The sequence below is a fragment of the Zalophus californianus genome, chromosome X (genome assembly GCF_009762305.2).
Source record: "Zalophus californianus isolate mZalCal1 chromosome X, mZalCal1.pri.v2, whole genome shotgun sequence".
NCBI lineage: Eukaryota > Metazoa > Chordata > Mammalia > Carnivora > Otariidae > Zalophus > Zalophus californianus.
The window spans coordinates 68,656,525-68,675,488 of record NC_045612.1 but is presented as its reverse complement, the minus strand read 5'-3'; the positions used below and the strand labels follow the sequence as shown (position 1 = coordinate 68,675,488).

Genomic DNA, 18,964 nt, shown 5'->3' with positions numbered 1-18,964 from the left:
ATTGACTAATTTTTATATTTTAAACAAACTTGCATTCTTGGGCTAAGTCCTATTTGGTTGTGGTATATAACACTTTCTATATATTGCTGGATTCAGGTTGCTAGTTTTGTTGTTGAGGATTTCTGTATCTATATTCATAGGAGATATTTAGACCAGTTGATTTTGCCTGGGGTCACTTCCTGCCAACCTGAGGATCTTCCTTTAATATTTCTTGAATAGCAGATCTGCTAACAATCAATTCTTTCAGTTTTTGCTTATTTGGTAATGTCTTCATTTTGCCTTCATTCTTATAAGATAGCTTTGTTGGCTATACAATTATTGATCTACAGGATTTTTTTTCTTTCAGCATTTTGGATATATCCTCCTTCTGTTCTCCATTATTTATTTGAATATTTTTTGTGCTCCTTTTCTTTCTCCCTTATATGTTGGTGCACTTAATGTTATTGTACACATCTCTGAGGCTGTATTCACATTTCTTTTTTTTTCAAACAGAAACATCACTTTTATTGACAAGTTAGGGCCACAACAGACAGCTTCTAGAACAGAAATAAGACAGTCCCAAGACAACGGAGTGTAAAATCATAGCAGACAGGTTAATACTCTTCATCCTCATCCTCTTCCTCAGCACTATCTGCTCCAACCTCCTTATAATCCTTCTCAAGGGCAGCCATGTCCTCACGGGCCTCAGAAAACTCTCCTTCCTCTATGCCCTCCCCCACATACCAGTGAACAAAGGTACGCTTGGCATACATCAGGTCAAACTTGTGGTCCAGGCGAGCCCAGGCCTCAACGATGGCTGTGGTGTTGCTCAGCATGCTCAGAGCTCGCTGTACCTTTGCCAGGTCTCCACCGGGCACCACAGTGGGAGGCTGGTAATTAATGCCCACTTTGAAGCCAGTGGGGCACCAGTCCACAAACTGGATGGTATGCTTGATCTTGATGGTGGCAATGGCAGCCTTGACATCCTTGGGAACCACATCACCACAGTACAACAGGTAGCAAGCCATGGCAAGGATCACATTTCCCCATCTGGTTGGCTGGCTCAAAGCATGCGTTGGTGATCTCTGCTACAGAAAGCTGTTCATGGTAGGCTTTCTCAGCAGAGATGACGGGGGCATAGGTGGCCAGAGGGAAGTGGATGCCGGGATAGGGCACCAGGTTGGTCTGGAATTCTGTCAGATCAACATTCAGGGCTTCATCAAATCTGAGGGAAGCAGTGATGGAGGATACAATCTGGCTAATAAGGCAGTTAAGGTTAGTGTAGGTTGGGCGTTCAATATCGAGGTTTCTATGACAGATGTCATAGATGGCCTCATTGTCTACCATGAAGGCACAATCAGTGTGCTCCAGGATGGTGTGGGTAGTGAGGATGGAGTTGTAGGGCTCAACTACAGCTGTGGAAACCTGGGGAGCTGGGTAAATGGAGAACTCCAGCTTGGACTTCTTGCCATAATCGACAGAGAGACGTTCCATCAGCAGGGAGGTGTTCCCGGAACCAGTTCCCCCTCCAAAGCGGTGGAAAACCAAGAAGCCCTGAAGACCTGTGCACTGGTCAGCCAGCTTCCGAATGCGGTCCAAGACAAGATCAATGATCTCCTTGCAGATGGTGTAGCGCCCTCGGGCGTAGTTGTTGGCAGTGTCCTCCTTGCCGGTGATGAGCTGCTCAGGGTGGAAGAGCTGCCGGTAGGTGCCGGTGCGAACTTCATCAATGACCGTGGGTTCTAGGTCTACAAACACGGCCCTGGGCACATGCTTGCCTGCGCCCGTCCCACTGAAGAAGGTGTTGAAGGAGTCATCTCCTCCCCCGATGGTCTTGTCACTTGGCATCTGGCCATCGGGCTGGATGCCGCGTTCCAGGCAATAGAGCTCCCAGCAGGCGTTGCCGATCTGGACACCAGGCTGGCCCTCGTGGATGGAGATGCACTCACGCATGACTGAGACTTATAGGGTTCCTCGGGGCAGAAGGAGGCGAGGGGATGGCGACAAGGTTCTCCCGCTGACAGACTACCAAGGAGTCCGGGGGAGAAGTAACTGTATTCACATTTCTGTATTCTTTTTTCTCTTTATTCTTAAAATTGCTTAATCTCTATTAATCTATCTTCAAGTTCACTAATTCTTCCTTCTGCCAGTTAAATATAGTCTTTAAATCTACTAGAGCCTCTCTAGTGAATTTTTCACTTTTATTTTTGCACTTTTAAACTCCAGAATTTTTATTTAAAAAAATTTTTTATCTTTGTATTGAGACATCGTCTTCCTTTAATTCATTAAGCAAGGTTTCCTTTAGTTCTTTTTTTTTTTTAGTTTTTATTTAAATTCCAGTTAGTTAACAGTGTAATATTAGTTTCAGGCATATAATATAGTGATTCAACACTTCGATACAATAGCTGGTGCTCATCACAAGAGCACTCCTTAATCCCCATCACCTATTTTACCCATTCCCCCACACACCTCCCCTCCAGTAACCCTCAGTTTCTTCTCTATGGTTAAGAGCCTGTTTCCTGGTTTGCCTCTCTTTCCCCCCTTATGTTCATCTGTTTTGTTTCTTAAATTCTATACATGAGTGAAATCGTATTGTATTTGTCTTTCACTGACTGACTTACTTCACTTGACATAATACTTTCTAGTTCCTTCCATGTCATTGCAAATTACGAGACTTCATTCTTTTTAATGGTTGAGTAATATTCTGTTGTATATATACACCACATCTTTTTTTATCTATTCATCAGTCGATGGATATTTGGGCTCTTCCCGTAGTTTGGCTATTGTTGATACTGCTGCTATAAACATCAGGGTGCGTGTATCCCTTTGAATCGGCATTTTTGTATCCTTTGGGTAAATACTTAGTAGCGCAATTCCTGATGATGAGTGATGTTGAGCATCTTTTCATATGTCAGTTGGCTACCTGTATGTCTTCTTTGGAAAAATATCTATTTATGTCTTCTGTCCATTTTTAAATTGGATTATTCATTTTGGGGGTGTTGAGTTTTACAAATTCTTTATAGATTTTGGATATGAATTCCTTCTAGTTCTTTGAGTATATTTATTATAATAGCAAATCTGCAATCCTTGTTTCCCAAATCTAACATCAAGGCCATCTCATTGGCAGTTTCAGTTTCTGCCTCCTTTCCTGTGTACAAGTTATACTTTCCTGGTTTTTTTTTTTTCATTTCTAATATATATTTGTTTTAAACTGGATATTTTAGATAATATATTGTAGCAACTCTATACGGACCCTCCCTCTCTCAGGGTTTATTGTTATCATTGTTTGCTTGTTTTTGTTTTTGTTTTTGTTTAGTGATTTTGGTTGTACTATTTTAGTGAAGCCTATTTCCCCTATCATGTACAAACCCTAATGTCATTCCTTAGAAGGCACAGTTTTGGGCATGCATGCAGTCACTCTGAAATGACAGTGGTTTTGCAGAGCTCCTTTATTTCTTTTTTTTTATACTTTATTTTATTATGTTATGTTAATCACCATACATTACATCATTAGTTTTTGATGTAGTGTTTCATGATTCATTGTTTGCCTATAACACCCAGTGCAGAGCTCCTTTCTGTCTCTTTCTCTGATCTCTCTGTTAAGCTGTCTGCCTTTGTTGGTAACACAGAGCACTGTTAGGCACCACTAATTGCCAGCTAATTGCTCTACTGTTTTAACAATGCACTATGGCATACATTGCTCCTCAGTCTGATCCAATTAAACTTGGACCCCTTTGCAGAGGTAGTTTTTGAGGCCAGCCTTTGAGTTTTGCTCTGACTCCAGGAGGGCTTTTCTTAGTTGTCTCTTTCCCTCAGTCTCTCTAGTAAATTGGTCTATAGTTAATTTAGTGTGTTCTCATGAAGCTACTAGCCTCTTAGTTACTTAACACAAAAATCTCCAGTGTTTCAAGAGTATCCTTTGGCTTGAACTTCCCCACACCATGCTCCAAATAAAGTCAGTTCTCTTTGAGAGAGTTTCAGAGTTCTCTATTCTTATGGCTGTCCTTGAACAAAATCTCTGTGTTACTGCTCCAGAGCTGGAGTTGGGACCAGTGACCTGTATCAGAGGTCACCTACTGTCTTGCCTTTCTTGATGTGGAAAATATCCTATAAGTCAGCTGGGGTGAGGGTGATAGATGACAAGTGTTTTTGGCCTGCCATGCCTAGGTTAGTGCTTCCATACTATTAGTTAAGTCTGGTTGGGAGAAAGAAACCCCATCCTTTCAATCATGCTTGGTTGGAATAGAGCTGCAACATGAATCTGGGAAATTGAGAAATGCTGGTTGCCTACCCCTCCTGGAAACAAACACGAAAGAAACCCCATCCTTTCAATCATGCTTGGTTGGAATAGAGCTGCAACATGAATCTGGGAAATTGAGAAATGCTGGTTGCCTACCCCTCCTGGAAACAAACCCCATCATTTTTTATTTACTTGTCCACAGTAGAGCTTATGGTACTGAGCTTAGATTCTCACTGCTTTTACCAAGATTTAGTACATTTTCTTGAATAAATATCTTTTCCTTTGCTCTATACCCTTAGGAACATTTCCAGAGATTTTAAATGGTTGTTTTTTTAAAAATAATCTTCACCAGTTATGGTTGTTTTGCTGGGAAGAGGGCTCATGGAGCATTTCATGCCTCCATTCTGGAAGTAATCCTTTATATAATGTTTTACAAAACTTATGTAATATTCTGAAAAACACACTGAGGGTTCTAGAGGGGAGGAGCGTGGGGGGATGGGTTAGCCTGGTGATGGGTATTAAAGAGGGCACATTCTGCGTGGAGCACTGGGTGTTATGCACAAACAATGAATCATGGAACACTATATCAAGAACTAATGATGTAATGTATGGTGATTAACATAACAATAAAAAAATTAAAAAAATGAAATAGTTAAAACTTTTGTAATATTTTCTAGAGTGGCTGTATCATTTTACATTCCCATCATCAATATGGGGGAGTCCTTAAGCTGGTGCATCCTCACCAGCATTTAACATTTATCAATATTCTCTGTGTTTTCACCAGCATTTGCCATTGTAAATATTTTTTATTTTAGCCACCTGGTAGATATGTAATGGTCTTTATTTGCACTTCTCTGATAAGTGGTGAATGTTTGCATATGCTTTTTAGTCATTTGTACATTTTCTGTGTACTTTTTTGTTTTTGTTTTTTTTTTAAGATTTTATTTATTTGAGAGAGAGAGAGAGTGAGAGGCAGCATGAGCGGGGGGAGAGGCAAAGGGAGAGGGAGAAACAGACTCCCTGCTGAGCATGGAACCAGAAATGGTGCTTGAACCCAGGACTCTGAGATCATGACCTGAGCTGAAGTCAGATGCTTAACTGATTGAGCTACCCAGGCACCCCCATCTGTGTTCTTAGTTTAGATTTTACCAATGGCTATTAATGTTGAACATCTTTTCTTGTGTTTGTTTGCCAACTGTATACTTTCTTTGATGAAACATCTGTTCAAGTCTTTTGTCTATTAAAAAATAGGGTTCTTTGTTTTCTCACTGTTTAGAAAGTTATCTATACATTCTTTGTTGAATATGTGATTTGCAAATTTTTTATTTCACTTGATTTTTTACAAATGTACAAAGGAGGGGCACCTGGATGGCATAGTTGGTTAAACATCTGACTCTTGGTTTCAGCTCAGGTTGTGAGATTGAGCCCTACATTGGGCAACACGCTCAATATGGAGTGTGCTTGAGATTCTCTCTCTCTTTGCCCCTCCCACTTGTGCTCTCTCACTCTCTCAAATAAATAAACAAATCTTTTTAAAATAGGAATAAAGGAAATTCAACAGAGAACTGATAATTTTTTTAATAAATAGTACTGGAATAACTGGCTCTCTGTATGGGGAAAAAAGCAAACTATGACCTCTACCTCACACCATAAACATACAAAAATGAAATATACAGCAATATAAAGTGATGAAATGGAAGGAGTTAGACTTTCAGAATGGTGGAGTGAAGAACTTGGTAAATCCTCTCTCTTCCTAGTTCATTCCTTTTTTGTTGCTGTACAGTATCCCATCAAATGAATGTATCATGGTTTATTTTGTGGTACATAAATAATATTCCAATAAACCTGTTTTTAAAAAGCATGAATACTGATACATATAACAAGATGGATGAAAAAAATAATATGGATGAATCTCAAAAAATTATGCTGAATTTAAAAAGCCAGACATAAAACAGTACATACTGCATGACTTCACCTACTAGAAAAGATAAAACTAACCAGTTATGGCCAAAAACAGATCAGTAGCTTCCTGAGGCTAGGAGTTGGATAAGGAGAATGAAGCAATATATTGGAGTGATAGAAATATTCTATTTCTTGATTGGGGTGGCAGTTACATGGGTGTATATATGTATTAATGTTCATTGAACCATAGACATAAAAAATTGGTAAGCTGATTTAAAAAACAGTCAAGGAAGACCATATCATAGGCCCTCATGAAAACCAGAGAGCCCATCTTACCTTCAATGATGAGAATGAGGGCTGCCTCATCTTTACTTGGTGAAAGACAATAAGTTGAAGAATTCTGAAGCCACTCCAGATACTCTGTCTTCTAGGAATGCAATGTAGCCCAACTGATTCTTTATCCACACTAACAAGGACCTCCAAACTTAGATTGGGCATTGTTCTTTCTGATATCAGCTAAAGATGTAGTCTGTTGCATGTTCATAAGAACAAACTCAACTTTTTATTCCTGGATGTCAAAACTGTTTTTGGAATATGACTCAGTCTTGCTCTGTTATGGGAAGATGTTATTATTCCTGTTTCACATCCTGAGATTATGAGGGCCTTGTACTCTACCAGTATCTGGGATCTCTCACCAACATTTTAAGTACCATGTTTTGCCCTAAGAACATACAGGATAATTGAAAATAATCTTTTTATAACCTTCTCCCCTGTAGAAAGGGCAATTAAGACTGAGGGATACTAAGATAAAATCTAAAAATTAGTTTTGTCTTTCAGAGAGTGTTTACACTTTGAGATAACAACTAATTGTTTTGGGGAAAAAAAACAATTTAGAAATGTGTTGGCTTAAAAATGTGAAACATGCAAATAGTATATTATTTATCATTTGTTATGATAGGCATCGTTCCTCATAATAGAATTTCAATATTTTTTAAAAGATTTTATTTATTTATTTGACAGAGAGAGACACAGCGAGAGAGAGAGCACAAGCAGGGGGAGTGGGAGAGGGAGAAGCTGGCTTCCCATGGAGCAGGGTGCCCGATGCGGGGCTTGATCCTAGGACCCTGGGATCATGACCTGAGCCGAAGGCAGACACTTAACGACTGAGCCACCCAGGCGCCCCTAGAATTTCAATATTGACAGTTCTTCCCTGAGGACTATGGCTTTGATTTCCAAGATCAGACTGCAATTATGGGTAAAGATTCCTCTCTCTCTCTCTCTCTCTCTTAATTCAACCCCTTCGATTCACCAGATTTTTTTTTTTTTAGTTTCCTGATTATCAAGGTGGTGAATACACATTATAAAAAATTTTGGAAGTACAGAAAGCCTATATAAAGAAACAAATCACCCATCATTTTCCCAGCAAGAAGCCACATGAAACAGTAGACATGGCAACGAAAGGCTATTTCCAGTTACTAAGAAATCAACTTTTTGTTCCTCCACCCCCTATTGATTGATCAGCTTAGCAGTAAGAAGCTAACTTCATTTCCACAGGGATTTCACTGATGTGGGGTTTTTAGAGAGAGGTACTAAATGGTCATAAAAGGAAAGCACTAGGGATGATAAGGGTTCTACAGCAAGTTTTAGCTAGAGATCAGAAAATAATTTATTAGTGACAGCAGTTCTAGGGACTGGCCAAATTTTGCCTCATTTCTAGTTTGTTACTTGATCATATCCTAATGGATGTGGCCAGCCCTGTAAGCCCTGATGCTAAAAGTCCTGACTGCTAAAAGCTAGGATAAGGTTTTTGATCATAGTAATTTGGTGTTGTAGACAGGGACTCAGGAATACTCATGTTTTGACTTAACCTCATTATGTCTCCCATAATAAGAGCCATAAAGGATCCATACACACAAGGGACAAGGATAGATAGGAATTAAAACACTACTTTGTGATTACTGGAGTTAGTGCCCAGTACTCTGGTACAGGGCTATCTGTTAAAGCTGGATTTTAGTACATAACTTAGGCTGAAGGTCCAAAAATGGTTTCACTTTTTCTGGCCAAGCCTCAATCTTATTAGTAATTGACCATTGAATTGATAAGAACGATTAAGTACCTGAAATACCAAGTGAAGGAAGCTAGAAAGCAAAATGGCTGGGCATGCAGGAGACTGCTTAGTGTTTTAATTTCTCTAAATGACAGAAAAGCACTAAAGAGAAAGTCATCTGCAGTATATAACCTTTTAACCCATAGTGACCAACCCAAACATGCTAGCAAATGTGGTTCAAGGGATCTGAGCCAATCATATTACCAGGTCCTCTTTGAGGGAGGGAGTGGAGGTGAGGGAGATGTAATCCTTTCCTTTTCACTTTCATTTGCTTAACGATCACTCTCAAGGGTTTAGCTCTGTGCCACAGTGGCTGCTGTCATTGCTGTCTGCTCCATGTTCCTTAGGACTGCAAAACCTGCCTTTTAAGAAAGGTTCACCTCTTGGGGTGGGTTAAGCGTCTGCCTTCGGCTCAAGTCATGACCTCCAGGTTCTGGGATCAAGCCCCATATCGGGCTCCTTGCTCAGCAGGGAGCCTGCCTCTCCCCCTGCTTGTGCTCTCTCTGTCTCTCTCTCTTTCTCAAATAAATAAATAAAATCTTTTTTTTTTAAAAAGAAAGGTTCACCTCTTGTCCTCACAAATAACTCAGTAAGTAAATCACCCTCAAAAAAATCCCTGAATGGAAGTTGATGTTATTGATGCTTCCAAAAGTTGTGCCACTCAGTGAGAACCAGTATGTTTTCAGTTGTCTTCTTTCCCGAAACCTTGTTTTCCCTAGGGTTTTTAATTTTCTAGGGCTTGTGTAATGTGTAGTACAACATTCATTTGGCTGTCTTTCTTTTTTCCCTAGCAGCAGTGGCATATGTCTCCAATTCTTCCACTTCCTTCTGTTTTTCCCTTATTTATTTCTTAAGGTCTTGTGTCTTCCCTAGCATGTGTAGGATCACACTATTGCTGTGTCAATCTCTTTTGTCTTTTTTCCTTTCTTTTTGTTTTGTGATCTTGACGTTTGTTTTCCAAACATACTTCTTCAGGTTTATCCTTATGGAATCCCTCCTATAACGAAAGTTATAAAGACAAAAAAAGTTGCAGGTCTGCAGAAATCATCTGCTGGTCAAATAAAACCTCCTTACCCACATGTATATCCCTGTGAAGGATAGGGTGGTTTCTTCTAGGAGGTATCTTTGCATCATTCAATTACCTAATGCAGACCAGACCCATATATATATTGAAATCCAACTTTAGTGATTTAATCTTTTCTCCCCTTTCCTTGGAGCCCTAACTCCCTAAGTACCATGAACATCTTCCCTCCTGGTCCAGGCTACCCCTGCTTCTCCAATGACAAGTACTGTGAAACTCACTAAATAATGCTTGAAGTATCCTATACTGTTCATCATGATCTTCCTCTCTTGATTTTTTTCCGAATATTTTATAATCAGTCATCAAAAGGATTATAATCTGCTCTTATTAGTGACACTTTGCAGTTTTCAGAGGGCACCTAAATAGTATTCTGGATGTGGGTTCCTTTGCAAGAGGGGGTAGGGTAAGGGAGGTCATTCCAGTTCTTCTCATATTTTTCCTTTTCTGTTAAATCTCTTAGATCTGAGTTATCTTCCTTGACTTAATAACAGAAAATATACTCTCCCCTTTCCTAGTCTCATATCAAAATGTTTCCAGGCCTAGGGATATCTTTGGGAGTACATCCTTCTTTTCCTTTTAATGTAAGCTGAATTTGAACTCTAAGGTGTTACCTTCTCTACCCTTATTTCTTGATAATCTCCTGGTTTGCCTTCTGAAATTTCTAAAGCTAAACTAGTCTCCTGGGTTATGGTTCCCTGTTATTTAAAACATGTAATTGCTCTGCCTATTGCCAAGTTCCTTAAGCTGTTGTTGTGCCAAGTGGATTCTCAAGGCCAAAGCATTATTGCCACACTCCCTTAGTACACTGTTTTTTTTGTTATATATTTTTTCTTTTGGTTTCGTGGTAATTTATTTCATTGGTTTTTTTCTGCTACCCCAAACCTACAAGCAGCCATAGTCTCCATGTGTTTATATCTGTCACACTTTTTGATCTGGTTTCCAATAAAGTCTATCACACTTTGGGTCTTTGAAATCTACAACCAGGATTAGGATCTACCTAAGGGATTACCAGAACAAATTCAAGAACCTGTGGTAGGGGACAGCAGCTCAGCAATGTGGCAGGATACAAATTTGATGCACAAAAATCAGTTGCATTTCTATATGCTAACAATGTGCCTGAAGAAAGAGAAATTAAGGAATCCATCCCATTTACAATTGCACCAAAAACCATAAGATACCTAGGAATAAACCTAACCAAAGAGGTAAAAGATCTGTACACTAGAAACTACAGAACACTTACGAAAGAAATTGAGGAAGACACACAGAGATGGAAAAACATTCCATGCTCACAGACTGGAAGAATAAACATTGTGAAAATGTCTATGCTGCCCAGAGCAATCTACACATTCAATGTAATCCCTATCAAAACACCACTGATGTTTTTCACAGAGCTGGAACAAACAATCCTAAAATTTGTATGGAACCAGAAAAGAACCCAAATAACCAGGGGAATGTTGAAAAAGAAAACCAAAGCTGGGGGCATCACAATGTCTGACTTCAAGTTATATAACAAAGCTGTGATCATCAAGACAGTATAGTATTGGCACAAAAACAAACACATAGATCAATGGAACAGAATAGAGGGTGCAGAAATGGACCCTCAACTCTATGGTCAACTAATCTTCGACAAAACAGGAAAAAAATATCCAATGGAAAAGAGACAGTCTCTTCAATAAATGGTGCTGGGAAAATTGGACCAATTTCTCCCGCCATACACAAAGATAAACTCAAAATGGATGAAAGACCTAAATGTGAGACAGGAATCCACCAAAATCCCAGAGAAGAACACAAGCAGCAACCTCTTCGACCTTGGGCACAGCAACTTCTTGCAAGACACACCTCTAAAGGCAAAGGAAACAAAAGTAAAAATGAACTATTGGGACTTCATCAAGGTAAAATGCAAATTAAGATAACAATGAAATGATCCTTTTACCAGCAGCCTGGCAAAAAATAAAGAAGATATATTCCTTTTAGAGATATGTGATCAGAGTACTCTCTGATACTGCTGGTAGAAATGTTAGAATCACACTTTCTGGAAAATAATCTGACAATAGCCAACAGTCCCTTTCTTGGGGACCTAGCCCATAGAAATAAAAGCATGTATGTTCTATGAAGAAAAAAAGACAAAAAGCTTCTGCACAGCAAAGGAAACAGTCAACAAAACTAAGAGGCAACCCAGGGAATGAGAGAAGATATTTGCAAATGACATGTCAGATAAAGGGCTAGTATCCAAGATCTGTAAAAAACTTCTCAAACTCAACACCCAAAAACCATATAATCCAGTCAAGAAATGGACAAAAGACACGAACAAACACTTCTCCAAAGAAGACATTCAAATGGCTAACAGACACATGAAAAAATGCTCCACATCACTTGCCATCAGGGAAATACAAATCAAAACCATGAGATACCACCTACCACCATTTAGAATGGCTAAAATCGACAAGACAGGGAACAACAAATGTTGGAGAAGATGTGGAGAAAGGGGAATCTTTTTCACTGTTGGTGGGAATGCAAGCTGGTACAGCCACTCTGGAAAACAGTATGGAGGTTCTTCAATATGTTAAAAATAGAGTTACCCTATGACCCAGCAATTGCACTACTGGGTATTTACCTCAAAGATACAGATGTAGTGAAAATAAGGGGCACATACAAATCAATGTTCATAGCAGCAATGTCCACAAAAACCAAACTGTGGAAAGAGCCAAGATGCCCTTCAACAGATGAATGGATAAAGAAGATGTGGTCCATATATACAATGGAATATAAATCAGCCATCAGAAAGGATGCCTGGGTAGAGTTGCCCCACCCCTTGTCAGGGGGATGAGCTTAATGTGAGCTGGTCGTCTGTGTGGATTTTGTTCCCAGGCAGCTTTCTGCTTCTCTTTAGAGGGTCATAACAAATACGGCTGTGCAGGAATCTCTGGCCCAGAGTCACAAGGTCGCAGTCCCCTTTCTTCAATAAACCCTGCAGGTTAAACTTTCTCCACATCTGTGTGTACCAAACTCCACAGACTCATGCTATTTGCACATGCTACAAGTCTCTTGGGGGAATTCTGGGGGCCAGCCAGTATCTCTGTGCTTTGTGACTTTGCAATTGCTAGCGGCGGTGGGCTCGCTCATGCAACCTCTTCCACAGCTCCCAGGTCATGGCTGGCTGCTGTGCCAGTGTCCTTCCAGGGGTCACACCAACCTGAGAGCTGTTCCCCAGTTGTGGGCACAGCCTCTTTGTGCACCAAACCACTGAATCCCATGGTTTGCACCTGCTGCACCTCTCCTGGGCGAGTTACAGGGACCCTCCAGCATCTCTGTGCTTTGTGACTTTGCAATTGCTAGTGACCATGGGCTCACACATGCACCCTCTTCCGCGGCTCCCAAGTCATGGCTGGGTGCCACCCCTGTGTTCTTTCGTGGGCCACACTGCTCTGAGAGCTGTTGCCCTGTCTTGGGCATAAGCCGTTTTATATCTTCCCTAGGATGTTAAGCAGCCCGCACCTTCTGGTCCTTCTCAGGGTGGTCAGGCAAAGAGCAATCTCCCTACCGGCCTGGCTCGCAGTTTATGGTGACCGGAACTGAGAGTGCCTTCTGGGCTTGCTGACCATAATCAGTCTCCCCGCTCCACTGCTTGGGCACTCTATCGGTTCAGGCTCCCCCATACTTTCTGAGTCTCCTGGAATCCTGAGACCACAGTGATCCACCTAGAATTCTGCCCTATTCATCCCCTGTGCCCTTTTCAGAAAGGGATGTCTCTCACTGGAGCAGATTTCTAAGGGTCCCAATTTTTTGCTTCGGGTGTTATATCACTTTCTGGTGGCCAACTTGTGGAGGCTCCCTCTCCCCTCCATTTATCTTCTGATATCTCCTGTGAAGATTCAAGGTTCGGCACCTCCTACCTTGCAAAAGTAGTTTTTTTTTTTTCTGCTTATAGAGATCCAGATAAATTTTATTATATATCAGGTTGAATTCGTGTGTGTTCAGAATGGTTTGATAGATATCCAGCTAAATTCGAGGGACCAGATGAAACAAGGTCCCCTACTCTGCTGCCATCTTGCCCCCCTCCTTTATCTCTAATAGTAGGAGACTTTAACACAACACTCACATTAATGGATAGATCATCCAGACAGAAAATTAATAAGGAAACAGTGGCCTTACACAACATAATAAACTATATGCACTTAATAGCTATAACAGAATATTCAATCCCAAAACAGTAGAATACACATTCTTCTCAAGTGCATATGGAACATTCTCCAGTATATATTACATGTTAGGCCACAAAACAATTCTGAATAAATTTAAGAAGAAGGAAATCATATAAAGCATCTTTTCTGACCACAATGGTACAAAACTAAAAAAAAAAAAAATTACAAGAAGAAAAATAGAAAAAACACAAACATATGAAGACTCAAGAACATGCTACTAAACAAACAATGGGTTAACATAGAAATCAAAGAGGAAGTAAAAAAGTACCTCAAGACAAATGGGAATTATAACATTCTAAAATCTATGGGATGGAGCATAAAGCAGTTTTAAGAAGGAAGTTTATAGTGATACAAGCCCATTTCAAGAAACAATAAAAATCTAAAATAAACAATCTATACCTGAAGAAACTAGAAAAAGAACAAAAATCCCAAAATTAAAAAAAGAAAGGAAATAATAAAGATCAGAGTGGAAATACATGAAATAGAGACTAAAAAAGAAATAGAAAAGATCAATAAAACTACGAGCTGCTCCTTTGAAAAGATAAACAAAATCAATAAACCTTTAAACTCATCAAAAAAAAAAAAGAGAGTACACAGGGACGCCTGGGTGGCTTAGTTAGTTGAGTGCCTGCCTTTGGCTTGGGTCATGATCCAGGGTCCTGGCATTGGGCTCCCTGCTCAGTGGGGAGCCTGCTTCTCCCTCTCCCTTTGTAGCTCCCTCTGCTGCTCCCCCTGCTTGTGCTCTCTCACTCTCTCTCTCAAATAAATAAATAATTAAAATCTTTAAAAAAGAGAGAGTACCCAAATAAATAAAATCAGAAATGAAAGTGGAGAAGTTACAACCAATACCACAGCTCTACGAAGGATCATAAGACAACCCTAGAACAATTACACACCAACAAACTTTTCAACCTAGAAGACATGGGTAAATTCCTAGAAACATATAATCTTCCAAGACTGAATCAGGAAGTAATTAAAAAATCTGAATAGACAAATTACTTAGTAATGAAATTAAATCATTAATCAAAAAAAATCCCAACAAACAAAAGCCCAGGATTAGACAGCTTCACTGGTGAATTCTACCAAACATTTATTTTTTTAAAGATTTATTTATTTATTTGAGAGGGGGAGGGGCAGAAAATGAAAGAGAGAGAATCCTAAGCAGACTCCGCCCTGAGCATGGAGCCAGATGTGATTCCAGGACCCTGAGATCATGACCTGGGCCAAAACCAAGAGTCTAACACTCAACCAACTGCACCATTCAGGCACACCGAATTCTACCAAACATTTAAAGAAGGGTTAGTACTTAAACTATTCAAAAAATTGAAGAGAAGGGAATGCTTCCAAACACATTCCACAAGGCTAGCATTACTCTGATACCTAAACAAAAACCCTACAAAATAAAGAAAATTACACACCCAATATCCCTAATGAACATAGATGTAAAAGTCTTCAACAAAATATTAGCAGGCTGAATTCAATAATACATTAAAAGAACCATACATGATCAAATGAAATTTATTTCAGGTTTACAAAGATGGTTCAATATTCACATCTCAATCAATGTGATACACCACATTAACAAAGCAAAGGGTAAAAATCATATGATCATCTCAATAAATGCAAAAAAAGCACTTGACAAAATTCAACATCCATTGATAATTAAAAAAAAAAACCCTCTCAGTAAGTATATACAGAGGGAACATACCTCAATGTAATACAGGCTATATACGACAAACCCACACAGGTAACATACCTCAATAATGAAGAGCTGAAATCTTTCTTCCGAGATCAGGAATAAGACAAATTTGCCCACTTTTGCCACTTTTATTCAACTTAGTATGGAAAGTTTTAGTGACAATGATTAGGCAAGAAAAATAACCAAAAGGTATCTAAACTAAAAAGGAAGAAGTAAAATTCATAATCTGAATATGACATGATACTATATGTAGAATACCCTAAAGCCTCCTCCATAAAAGCTATTAGAACTAATAAGCAAATTCAGTAAGGACATGAAAGTCATAAGGGAAATATGTTTCAGGATACAAAATCAATATGAAGAAATCGGTTGTGTTTCTATACACTAATAATGATCTTTCAGAAAAAGAAATTTTTTAAAAATCGCATTGAAATGAAAATCAAAACCACAATGGGATATCACTTTACACTTGTTAGAATGGCTAAAATTTAAAAGACCAGAAATAGTAAGTGGTTGAGGATGTGGAGAAAAAGGAACCATGCACTGTTAGTGGGAATGTGAGTTGGTACATCCACTGTGGAAAACAGCATGGAGGTTCCTCAAAAAATTAAAAATAGAAATACCAGGTGATCCAATAATTCCAATACTGGGTATTTACCCAAAGAAAACAAAAATGCTAATTCAAAAAGATATATGCACACCTATATTTATTGCAGCATAATTTGTAATATCCAATATATGTAAGCAACCCAAGTGTTCATTGATAAATGAATGAATAAGGAATATATGGTATACATATACATAAAAATATATATGTATATATACACACACATATACATACAATGGAGTTTTATTCAGTCATAAAAAAGACTAAAATTTTGTCACTTGCAATATGAATGGAACTAGAGAATACAAAAATTGACATAAGTTAGAGAAAGACAAATACCATGTGGTTTCACTTATATGTGGAATCTAAAAATCAAAACAAATTAACAAACAAAACCAAACAGAAACAGACTCACAAACACCAAGAACATAGTCATGATTGCCAGAGGGGAGGGTGTGGAAGGAGGAAGATGAAATAGGTGAAAAGAATTAACAAGTACATTCTTCCAGTTATAAAATAAATAAGATGGGGGGATTTACTGTACAGTAGAGGGAAGATAGTCAATAATATTGTAACAACTTTGAATTCTGACAGATAGTAACCAGACTCATTGTGGTGACCATATAATAATGTATATAAATATCAAGTCACTATGTACATCTGAAAACACTAAAATATTTTATATCAAATATTCTTCAATAAAGAAAAAATTTCCTTTAAAAAATTTCTTGGGGTTCTTGGGTGGCTCAGTCAGTTGAGCGTTTGACTCTTGATTTCAGTTCAGGTCATGATCTGAGGGTTGTGAGATGGAGCCCCCGCATGAGATTGAATCCCAGCATGGAGCCTGCTTGGGAGGCTGTCCCTTCTCCCCCACCCTCTCTAAAAAAATTCTTTCTTAATGGAGTATTTTAATGGTATCACTATCAAGGACTTAGGAAATATACAGTAGTCCCTTTATCTGCAGTTTTGCTTTCCACAGTTCCAGTTACCCTGAGGTCAACCATAATCTGAAAGCGGATGATGCTCCTTCTGACGTATAGTGAAAAGGTCAGTTGTAGCCTATGCTATGTTATAATGCCTGTCATTCACCTCACTTCGTCTCTTCACATAGGCATTTTATCTTCTCACGTCATCACAAGAAGGATACAGCACAATGAGATATTTTGAGAGAGAAACGACATTCATACAACTTTTATTGCAGTACATTGTTATAATTGTTTTCTTTTATCATTATTGTTGTTAATCCCTTATTGTGCTTAATTTATAAACTAAACTTTATTATAGGGAAAAGCAGTGTATATAAATTTTGGTACTATCCATGGTTTCAGGCATCCAGTGGGGGTCTTAGAAGGTATCACCTGTGGATAATGGGGGTCTAATGTAATATTAGCACCATACTATTCACAGTGTATTGAATTATTTAAAAGTAAATCTTGGGGCGCCTGGGTGGCTCAGTCTTTAAGTGTCTGCCTTCTGCTCACGTCATGATCCCAGCATCCTGGGATTGAGCCCCCAATCGGGCTCCCTGATCCACAGGAGGCCTGCTTCTCCCTCTCCCACTCCCCCTGCTTGTGTTCCCTCTCTCACTGTGTCTCTCTCTGTCAAATAAATAAAATCTTTAAAAAAATTAAAAAAAGTAAATCTTGTTTCTATAAATATCTTTTCACACAGGTACTGACACTAGAACTTTTTGGTTATTTTTAATTACTGTGTTGTATTCTATATTATGAGCATACAGAAATTTAGTTTATTAGATTCTTTTTGTTTGTGTTGTTTTTTTAATTTTTATTTGAATTCCAGTTAGTTAACATACAGTGTAATATTAGTTTCAAGGTGTACAATATAGAGATTCAACAGTTTGATACAACACTGATTACTCATTACAAGTGCACTCCTTAATCCCCATCACCTATTCACCCCCCCCCCACCTCCCCTCTGGTAACCATCAGTTTGTTCTCCATAGTTGAGACTCTGTTTCTTGGTTTGCTTCTCTCTCTTTTTTTGGTCCCTTTGCTTATTTGTTTTGTTTCTTAAATTCCACATATGAATGAAATCATATGCTATTTGTTTGTCTCTGACTGGCTTATTTTGCTTAGCACAATATTCTAGCTCCATCCATTTTGTTGCAAATGGCAAGATATCATTCCTTTTATGGCTGCATAATATTCCGTTGTACATATATACCACATCTTTTTTATGCATCCATCAGTTGATGGACAAAGGCTGTTTTCATAATTTGGCTATTGTATATAATGCTGCTATAAATATTGGGGTGCATGTATCCATTTGAATTAGCATTTTTGTATCTTTGGGTAAATATCTAGTAGTGCAATTGCTGGATCATAGGGTAGTTCTATTTTTAACTTTTTGAGGAAACTTCATACTGTTTTCCAGAGTGGCTGCACCAGTTTGCATTCCCACCAATGGTGCAGGAATGTTCCCCTTTTTCCATAGCCTCACCAACACCTGTTGTTTCTTGTGTTGTTGATTTTAGCCATTCTGACATGTGTGAAGTGATATCTCATTATAGTTTTTATTTGTATTTCCCTGATGATGAGTGATGTTGAACATCTTTTCATGTGTCTGTTAGCCAATTGGATGTCTTCTTTGGAAATATGTCTATTCATGTCTTCTGTCCATTTTTAAGTTGAATTATTCATTTTTGGGATGTTGAGTTTTATAAGTTCTTTATAGATTTTGGATAGTAACCCTTCATCAGATATGTCATTTGCAAATATCTACTCCCATTCTGTAGGTTGCTTTTTAGTTTTGTTGATTGTTTCCTTTGCTGCACAGATTTTCATTTTGATGAAGTCCCAATGGTTTATTTTTGCTTTTATTTCCCTTGCCTCTAGAGACATATCTAGAAAGAAGTCGCTATGGCCAATGTCAGAGAGGTTACTGCCTGTGTTCTACTCCAGGGTTTTTATGATTTCAACTCTCACATTTAGGTCTTTCATCCATTTTGGATTTATTTTTGTGTATGGTGTCAGAGAGTGGCCCAATTTCATTCTTTTGCATGTTACTGTCCAGTTTTCCCAAGACCGTTGGCTGAAGCGATTGTCTTCTTCCCCATTGGATAGTCCTTCCTGTTGTGTTGAAGATTAATTGACCATACAGTTGTGGATTCATTTCTGGGTTTTCTAT

At 38.7% G+C, this 18,964-nt stretch overlaps 1 pseudogene; it reads right to left on the bottom strand.

The window, feature by feature from the left end:
* Positions 1–593: 593 nt before the first annotated feature.
* Positions 594–1,932, bottom strand: LOC113931104 (annotated as a pseudogene).
* Between the last annotated feature and the right edge of the window lie 17,032 nt (positions 1,933–18,964).